General features: G+C 41.7%; 1 long non-coding RNA gene across 3 annotated transcripts; it reads right to left on the bottom strand.

The window, feature by feature from the left end:
* Positions 1 to 2454: 2454 nt before the first annotated feature.
* LOC112494586 lies at positions 2455 to 9586 on the bottom strand. 3 transcript variants are annotated; one of them, XR_003060170.1, is made up of 4 exons: positions 8103 to 9586; positions 4587 to 5110; positions 4388 to 4505; positions 2455 to 4294 (listed from the first exon to the last, which is right to left on the bottom strand). It is a non-coding gene; the product is annotated as an uncharacterized LOC112494586 (long non-coding RNA). The 3 variants fall into 3 exon arrangements; XR_003060169.1 differs by having other exon boundaries at positions 4388 to 5110; positions 8103 to 8869; positions 8946 to 9586; XR_003060168.1 differs by having other exon boundaries at positions 4388 to 5110.
* Between the last annotated feature and the right edge of the window lie 355 nt (positions 9587 to 9941).

Here is a 9941-nt window from a genome sequence, read left to right as displayed (position 1 = left end):
TTTTTTTTTTTTTTTTTTTTTTTTTTTTTTTGAATAAACAGGAAAAATTCACATTGATATCCCACATGGTGTACTACAGGCAGTTTCATAAAATCCGTGAATATTCTCAAATGAAAGCTTTATTAAACCGATTATATAACTGGAATTATTCAAAAGCTCAATTATCAGCTTATTGTCGGTCTAGCTGGCAGTACAGCTGAAGGCGTGGGACGAGGACAGCTGGCGCAATTCCGGCAAGTTAAAAATAAAAGATTTCGCCAAGCCCGGAGTAAACGAAAAATGGGCAACCCCGTCGTGGAACACGGACCCGTCAGGATCTAGTTGTAACGTTTCTCCGACAGTCACAGATAGAACCCACTTTGACGAGCAATCAGTTCAATTGAATCTTAATGGAAAAAAGAGTCATGAATAAAGCGAAAAAAAAAGTAACGCTTTCCAATTCCATCCTGTATCTTAACCCGCAATACGATATATTCTATACAGTATATACAGTAAAAATTTTTCAATAGAAATCGCGTTTACGAATAAATGTCATCCTTCTAGAAGGAATCGAAATTACATGATAAAAATGAAGGCCAGCTACCGAAAAGCTCTACCGCTTAAAACCGTTTTCAAAATTTACCATGCCCAGCTATAATGCGGCGGGGTCCTTAATTTTGGAAAAAAAAATAAATATAAATTTAGAAAATAAGACAACAGACTCCATCGCCACGAAATATCCTCCCCCAGGCACGGAACCTCGGTATATATCCGAAAATCGAAAAATTTCAAATTTTTCGAAGTGCATCCCAAAATGCCACGTCACAATACATAAAGTATATATCCCTATTGCATATTACAAATTTTAATATTAATTAAATATTCCCATTAACGAGATCTTAATTAACAAATTAAAATAACACACCTACGTATACACCCTTGTTAGCTAATCACCGAGTAAAAGAAAAAAATGTTTATTTCAACGTCCCACCTCTGCTCTCCTACAGGCTATGGATATCCAGGCATGTAGCAGGTCTCTGTCGCCACCAGAGAGAAACTCAAATAAGTAAGCCGAGAGCAGGCAAGCCGCTCGAAGCCAGCCGCAGCAGCCGTATGAATATTTAAAGGGATGTAAATTGCGAATTAACTATTGATAAAAACAAACCAGAGGGTTCGTGTTAAGTCCTCCGTCATAAATCACACCCTTCATGGGCAACGTCGTCATCGCCGGTCTCTTACAGGAAACACAATTCGCTGCCAGGCAGCATGAAAGTAACACATAGAAAGTTAAAATCAACGTAACAGAGATATTAAAAAAAAAAAAAAAAAATTTCAATCCCACCAACATTTTTCAAAAATATCCCCACTCCCCTCTCCGGTCCGAGTGTTCCAGTTAAATAAAATTAAAATCCGTTCGCTCAGTCCCAAAAATATTTCACTGACAAGCATCCTGGTCCCTACCTCGAGAGATGCAAAACCCAAAGTGACTCCTATATACACAGCCTCACGAGTAAGCCAAGAAAATCGGCTGTAATTTCCCGCCGCTCCATGAAATTGTCCGGCGTGAGGACTTTCGAGTCATGGATAAGACATCGCTCACAGGAGTAAAGTGTCCCGAAGGAGCAATAGAGCGAACGAAAGATCAGAGATCTACAAGCAACTCCATGCAGGATTCCTCTAGAAGGACAAGGACGGAATGAAAGGGCGAGCGCGAAGCATAGAGAACGTTGAACGAAGAGGGTAAACTGGCAAGACGTAAGGGTAGACTTGCCGTATCCGAAGGTGTGAGTAAGCGAGTGCGAGGGGGACAAGGTGGGAGGGAAATGACGATGGGGCAGGGGGGTAGACGAGAAGGTGAAGGCGAGATGGAAGATTATAGGCACGTATTGGCGCATCGGCCCCCTGGGTTCAACCGGCTGAGGGTGGGAGGGAGGCATGGGGTATAAATGTAATCCAGAACCCAGACGTGACGTACATAGTTGCCTGGCTACGAGAAATCGTCTCTCTTCTTAGCGGAGTCTCTCGCGACGTGGCACGTGAAAATACGGCAATGGTCTTTCTTTTACCGTTGTACTCGGAAGCATCAGGAACGTCTCTGAGCTATCAGGAAGATCGTCAGACTCCAACTATTTCGCCGTTCCTATATATATTTATTTCCTAATCTTTATACGTGTATGCCTTTGATTACCAAGAAAGCCATTCGTTCGGTCTGCTCGCCTCGTAAATCACAGCTGCTTAGACCGTGATAAGGCTCGTGTGACTTGCTCTTTACAAGCTATTATACCTTATACTTTAGGTGGGTGTATATCTACCTTCTACCTCCCGGCCCACCGTCTACGGCCAACACGTGTAAGCAAGTCCGGACTCTGTATACCTTTTTCAAAGGGAACTCGACTGTATAGTTGCAGCACTATGTATGATAAGAGGAACGTAGTTGGAGTACAGTCTAAACTCAACGGACGACGTTGTCGCATTTCTTTTTAATCTTATATATATATATACTAACCTGAAAATAAAGTTTTTACTCGCAGTCTTGTTTTCTCGAGGAATTACATCAGTGAAGAAAAAAATTATATTCCTATGAATAAGTTCAATTTGAAATATTTCCTTTTTTCGTCCAAGGACGCGTATGTACAATATGATCAGGATATGGATATCCCGATAAAAACTGGTCTAGGTTAACTCTTCGTGAACGTTATGTCACTCGACAATATCGTCACGTAGGGTTTACTGTGCTCTCATAAACTGCTTATGTCGAGCGTCGTGCGTTGCTCATAAAAGTAACGCGTTCTAGTGTAATAATTTATATGACAATGCGTTGTTTATTTGCCTCTTACCGATCTGTGCTACGACTGTGCTTTAGAAAGCTCAGCATTCCTCAGGATCTGTCTCTAGGATCTTCGAGACGATACATATATAATACCAGACAAGCCGCAGTGACTATATATATAACGTTCCTGGTACCTACTTCATTCAGTATTTACATTGGCTGTCCCTACCTAAGTAATTCTATAATCCCTACCTCAGTCTAAACCCAAAAAGATCTGCACTTTCGGCAACAAGAGATCAGCATCCACGATGTGGCAGAAGGCATACACTGAGGCTCTGCCACGTGTGGTCGTGCATGGTAGAATCGACTTTACATGGTTTACGTGGTTAACCAAAAAAAAGAGTACCATATATCATGTAACCCTTCAGATCGAAAATCAAATCGATACATCCACTGTATATTAATCTAGCACATTGTATAAATATATTACTATTTAGCCGGATGCTTATAGAAATGCTTATGGTAATAAGATTAAAAATTTTTTTTTTCGTTATTTGGTTTGTCTTGTAATTTTTAACTCTAGTCGCTGCTGGAGAATGGTTTGTTCTAACGTATCCCAACTAGCATAAGTCTCTGTCAAAAGAGATTTAATGATGATATTTGTTCTTCCTTAGTTTTGACAGACAAAGCTCTTGTATCAGTTACAAACTCCTGGCTGTATATTATGGCCATACGAAATCCTACGATTTAGCGGTCAGAAGCATATCGGGATAGTTTCAATTACAAAGTTTCGCGGTTTCGCTATTACCGCAGACATAGAAACGAGGATGTAGAAACGAGTGTTAACGATGCGCCCGTATATGGGCATTACTCTAGAAACCACAGTGGGAGTAGAATATAAAAATTTTTAAAATATAAAGAGTCACTATACATCCAAATAATTTGGATATCCCATTGAATACAGGCCCGGACGTACGATTACTGAATTTTGTAATTTTATCAAATTACAAACCACGATATGAAAAACCGCAAGCATAAATATCTACGTACAATCACGCAAAGTGCACATAAAGTCTTAAAGCGCTTATACCGTTTGAAAATTCAATTACCGAACCACGAAAGGAGCCGAACTGCACTCCGGGCAGGCAAAGTACAACGCCTGTATAATTTATACGGACCCCCACGGGAACCGAAGATCCGTTTAATATTCAATAAGCACGTCTAAGGTTCGAGGGGTCAGTTTCTCTTGGGCGCCATACCCCGATTTTCCAGGCCCATGTGTCTCGGATACAAATAAAATAAGTCACTGGACGCAATCTGATTTCTATGAAGGTACGCTAAGTTTTTTTCATCCTGGCAAACAGCGACCATCCATTACAGCAGACGTAATACAGCGAGATGAAATTTTCAGCAAATGGATGCTGCATGTTCCTCAGTTACCAGCAAGATACATCATGTCAGCAAAGTGGCACTGGGACGTTTGCGCCAATCATCATTAAGCGTGCGTATGAACTTGATCAGAAACCAGGGTTCGTCCGAAAATTTCTAAAAAAAAAAAAAAAAAAAAATCACCATAAAACCCCCATACAGTTGGTTTACCATATAAGGTTGCACCATACAAACACAGTGAACACGTACCTCGGGGTAGAATCAGTCTGAACTCGTGAGGATCAGGAAAAGGAGCACACCCGGTATATGAATTCAGTCGCATAGCTAGCGTGCACCGTGGAGTAATACGCTGCAATATTAAGTAGCCCTGCGGAATAGAGATTGGAAGAAGTAGCAGAGCAACGTGTATGCCAGGCATGTGCGCCCCCACACGACTTATGTCTCTTACGGTAGAACCCTAGACCAGGTGAAGCCAGAAACGTATGAGAAGTTCTGCGAGGTCTACTGGAGATTCTACAGGGAGGATACCGATACTCCACAAAACCTGGTTACGTAGCTACATTTACGGGCAAAGGATACAGAGCCGCTGGCTCCTGTAGAGGATCCGGTACGAGTATGACCTACAAGACCCAGGTAGGATCTCGTGCTAGAGTCTTCTCAGCCCCGACCAAGGTCCGCTCATACCTCTCTACATGTCTCGAAGCTCCATCTATGACTCGCCTATATCCTGGGTAGCATCGTAAAATCTACGATTTATCACAATCCGTTCTCGAACGTCTCCCTGTGAATCTGTGATCCGATTGTACCGCCAGTAATCCCAAGGAGTGAAGTGCGGCAGGAATCTCCTTTGAAAACGTCAAGTGTCCTTAGGGCCGATAACGTCGAGACTCTTCAACTGTGGTTGATAAGATACTCGGTCACGAGGACCGCGCGATTCTTGTAGGAAGAAATCAGTCGGCGGCAAAGAAAATTCTGAAATCAATTTAAAACTCAAATAATTTCTTGACGATCAAACCTAACGCGTATATACAGTAGGTACGATGTATGTTATATAAAAATTTTCATTTCACAGCAAATATTCTCTATAGCTTTTTTTCATAAGCTTTTACGTATATTTTCCACGTTCCACTTACTCAAGGTATATATATATATATATATATATATATCTATATATAACGTATCCGTCCTTTTTCAACCATGTTGATTAATAAAAGATATTCTGTGGACTTTGAATGTCCCGCCCAGAGAAGATTGGTTAGCGGGTACGCCGACGATCGACGGAATTAATTCGAAATAATTAAAGTTTTCACCGCAAAGAGTGGGTTCGTGTCGTTCTATAAGCCGTCTACGGCTGAAAGCTCGTGCAGTTGGTAATCCTGTGTAATTTGGTAATAATCCCTTGGCGTATATTCCCTATCAAAACACACCCTGCTCCTCGTGGAAATCACGTATTGCCTAATCCCCCGGTAAGTTTATCTTAAACGCGTTAGCAGACTTGATATTGTCCGTTTCTCTCCTCTCGACTAAATCAAACCTCGACGCGCTATGGCGACGTCGTCCTAGGCCGTCAAGGTGTATCATATTTACTTGAAAATCCATTCCAGTTTCAGTAATTGAGTTTTGTACTTGGAGACTGGCACCGTCGAGCCCGGATGCCTCGCTGTGTTCTTGGACGAGCACGAGTTCCCACAGAGTACACGAAAGCGTGGACGAAGCATCAACGATCGAACGTATATCAATTGACCCAATTTTAATCCTTTCGATTTCAATTGAAACGACGAAACACCTAAATCCTTTAATATTTATTTGTACTGTATAAAAATCCACCTTGTATTCCGCCTACGGGCGTGGTCTTATTATTATTATTATTATTATTATTATTACGCGTATTAGGCTCGCATTTTACATCAGTTTCTTGAACGCTCGATACGAATATTCCGCCTACGGGCGTGGTCTTACCAATTTTAATCCTTTCGATTTCAATTGAAACGACGAAACACCTAAATCCTTTAATATTTATTTGTACTGTATAAAAATCCACCTTGTATTCCGCCTACGGGCGTGGTCTTATTATTATTATTATTATTATTATTATTACGCGTATTAGGCTCGCATTTTACATCAGTTTCTTGAACGCTCGATACGAATGGATCAAACACTGTTACAGTTAACCCAGATAAATTCATAGCGAACACATAGAATTATCTACAGTATGCCATTAATTTATTAACAATATCATGACGAAATAGAAATGTTATCAGTTTGATGATTAATCCCACGAACAGTAGCACCATTGGTTATGCAACACTTATATAATTGCAAGAGATCCTATACCGACGATATATAGATATACTGCCGTAATAAAATAATACCACCAACGGTAGGGCTCCAGGCAATATGAAGTGTAACAGTAATCATACCTGGGTAAACCCTGTTATATGCATTGTCAGTAGGTATCGCAGGAGCGTATCTATTTCATTACTGTACCCCATTATACAAAAATCGATCATACCCTATGGACACCTTATGAAAGCACAGAGCGTCGCGATGCTCCGGCTGTGTCGCGATTATCATAATTTTCAACTTTTTCTCCTCCCAGCACATACATCACGCAGATAATACACAGCTGGCGAGACAGCGTCGCGAGAGAAATATTTGTGTGGGAAAGGAGGAATGTTGAGACTTAAGATGGCCGAGCATGAGTCGTAAGAGTGGGCAAATGTAAAAACATGTAAATCCAGGAAAATTTAGGGATCCGCCTTAAGGTTACCTTAATTCGGTAGTAAAGTTCATGTTTTTTTTTTTTTTTTTTTTTTCCTTCTAATTCCAACCAAATTTCACTAGCCACCCCTGAAGTACGGCGTATAAGGAAATGTGAGGAGAGCTGCGTTACGTAAATTGCGCGCGCATGCGCACGAGTACCCGGTAGCTACTACGATTCGTAAAGACGAAGATCGCGAACAGACCACCAAGAGGATAAGCTTTCCGTGCTATAGGTTAGAAACGACGCCTCGCCTCCCATCCAGCTAACAATTGAGTCGGCAACCGCGTGAGCCTCCTTATTGGAGCGCACTGTATATATACTATATACCGGATGTCTGGAGTTAAGCCGTGCAAGATAGATGGTCCAGCTGTTGGTCCTTTGCAACGTTTCACTCGCATATATGATATATGATGTCACTGCTAAAAACTGACAGACGCGCTTTCGGCTGGTCTACTTACGTACAGGCACCAGGCTGGCGAAACGTAAGACAGGGGCGGGTCCGTGCAACTGAATAAATCGACCCAGCGATATAAATGAGATCGTTGATAAGCCCGATCTTAGCGGCGATAAAGGGATCCGAAGTGAGCCCACCGTCTCATTACGTAACACGCGAATAGGTAGAGATTCAATTTGATATTCGAGCTGCAATTTTTATCGGCCATTGGATTCAGTTAAGTGTAACCAGCTGGCTATCGCTTCCTGTCATTGTCGAGAGGCGATAAGGATCGAAGGATTCAGCTAAAAAAAATCGCCCTTCGAGCGACACTATAGCGTACGAAACGGAGCGAGATCTTCTAGGCTGGGGTTCAAGACGCGTATACAAATAACGATAAATAAGGGGCTGACAAAAAAAGTGTCGCGTAACTCACTTAGGTTGGGGTGGCGAACACTGTATAGCAACGACGATATCGGGGAAAAGTCTTGTCCGCATCGTGGCTACCGGCGACGAGGCTTTGGGGGACAAAATTATATTTTTCGACCGAGATCAAAATGTCTTCCGTGGCGTATGTTGCGGTTAAGGATGATATCGCGTCTCGACGCTCAGTGGTATATATGTATATAATTATTAATATATATATATATATATATATATATATATATATATATATATATAATATCATATTACACTTATTTATTGTGATATATATTATATATCATTATATAACAGACTTAAAGCAGAAGAGAACGTATGATACTTACGGTAAATTGTGACTTGGACAAATGATTCAATGGTAAAGCTATACTTGATACGAGTATAGGCAGTTGAGAACGATTAAGCTAAGGATGTGTTCACACGAAAATCTTTCACTGTCACAATGCATGCTATGTATACGTAATTACTATTACAGGATAATATTGTACTGAAATGTGTATGGAGGGGATGCTTGTGTAGGTAAGGGCTTACGAGGATACGAGAGTCAACGGTGGGTATAATAATTAATCATAAGCTTAGCTAATCACGACCAGACCGCCTACCCTCAGTGAATCTATCACGCGCACATTTGGCTGTGTATAGAGTCGTCGAAAAATCACTGAACACAGCTCTGTACACAATACACAAGTCGAGACGTTGATCCCTGGGTATATCTAATTGAAATATCTTACACTCACAGCATCGTAAACGAATACAGTATACGACTATAGGCGTTAGCTATTCGGTAACACGATCTACATAACAAAATATGGAGTCAGCGAAACAACGGAGGATACTGGCATGTTAAATCTGACTCGGTTTTACTCGCAGTTTCTACTAGTTCAGTTTTATTTTGATTTTTCTATAATAAATGGAATCGTACAAGTAATCCAGAGAGTGCTCGGGGCGTCTGGTACTTTTAACAAAATATTGTCTTTGTTATGTATATTTATGTTGGGCGAGACAAGAGGTAAAAATTGTACGTGTATTTCTAGCCTTAAAATATTATTCTTGCCACAGTGCGGGATGATTATTTGTATTCCACGCTGTCCTCCTGTAAAACCGGTGAAATAAGGAACTTGACCGGGGTATACTTGAGAATGCCAGCACTCAATGGCAATGGTACTCACAAGAGACTCGAAGTTAACTGTCAATAACTCGAAGCGGTACTCTCCATTACGGTAAGCTAAGGTTTAGAGTGTCTGCGGACGGACTATCGATCACGCTGGCGACTCCTAGCGGAGAGTTTCGGAATTTCGTACGATATCGTCCCCGAATGCCGTTACGACGTTAGGTACCACGAGGGTGTGAAAAATAACCAATTTAATGGGTCTTTTTCACGCCCGCCCTTCCAGTTGGCACGTATTTGAGTTTCAATTTAAAGAGCCCACTTCACAGGGATTTCCTGAGATGAATGAAGCTTCTGGAGGGTCTGACACCCTCTGGCACCGAGGAGCCCTCCTTGCCCGTGACTCGCGGCCGAGTAATAAATGCTCTTCATTTCCTCATTTCTTCGACAATTAATTAGCGAAATTAATCACGATCGTCTAACGATTGCCTGACTTCGTATTTCTATCCGAATGCTGCCTTCATCGGCTCTCACTCGCTCACTCTCATTCTCCCTCTCTCCTTATCAGCTCCTTCTTCAATTCCGATTCGCTACTCTTCGTCTCTCTCTCTCTCTCTCTACGACTCCTGCCTCGCTCATCCTCCGGAGCACCACTCCCAAGACGAACGGGAAACTCGGAGACTTAGTTTTTGCCCCGAAGGAAACCTGGGATAGGGATACTGAAAATAGAGTTTTCACTTAAATTAACTTTCTTCGAACGAAACTTTTCTCAAAAGAGGACTCTCGGCCCTCGCGAGGACCGTCGCGACGCTTCGCCATGCACGATGTTAATGGAGCAAAAACTGCACCATTAACGAGATCTACTACTTTTACCATCCCTGGAATTCGCCTTCTTTTGCGATCTTCTCTCAACCTCCCCGCCCCCACGTGGCTATAAAAACGATCATCCTGTGATATGTCACATCTGTCGATTTATCGATTCAGTATATTTATCCTAATCTCGTTACCTATTGCGAATCTCAGAATAAGTATTGTAATATTCGCCAACGTCCTGACG

The sequence above is a fragment of the Cephus cinctus genome, unplaced genomic scaffold, assembly GCF_000341935.2.
Source record: "Cephus cinctus unplaced genomic scaffold, Ccin1 Ccin1_scaffold0638, whole genome shotgun sequence".
NCBI lineage: Eukaryota > Metazoa > Arthropoda > Insecta > Hymenoptera > Cephidae > Cephus > Cephus cinctus.
The sequence above is the reverse complement of the archived record's forward strand: the minus strand, read 5'-3'. Positions and strand labels throughout refer to the sequence as shown.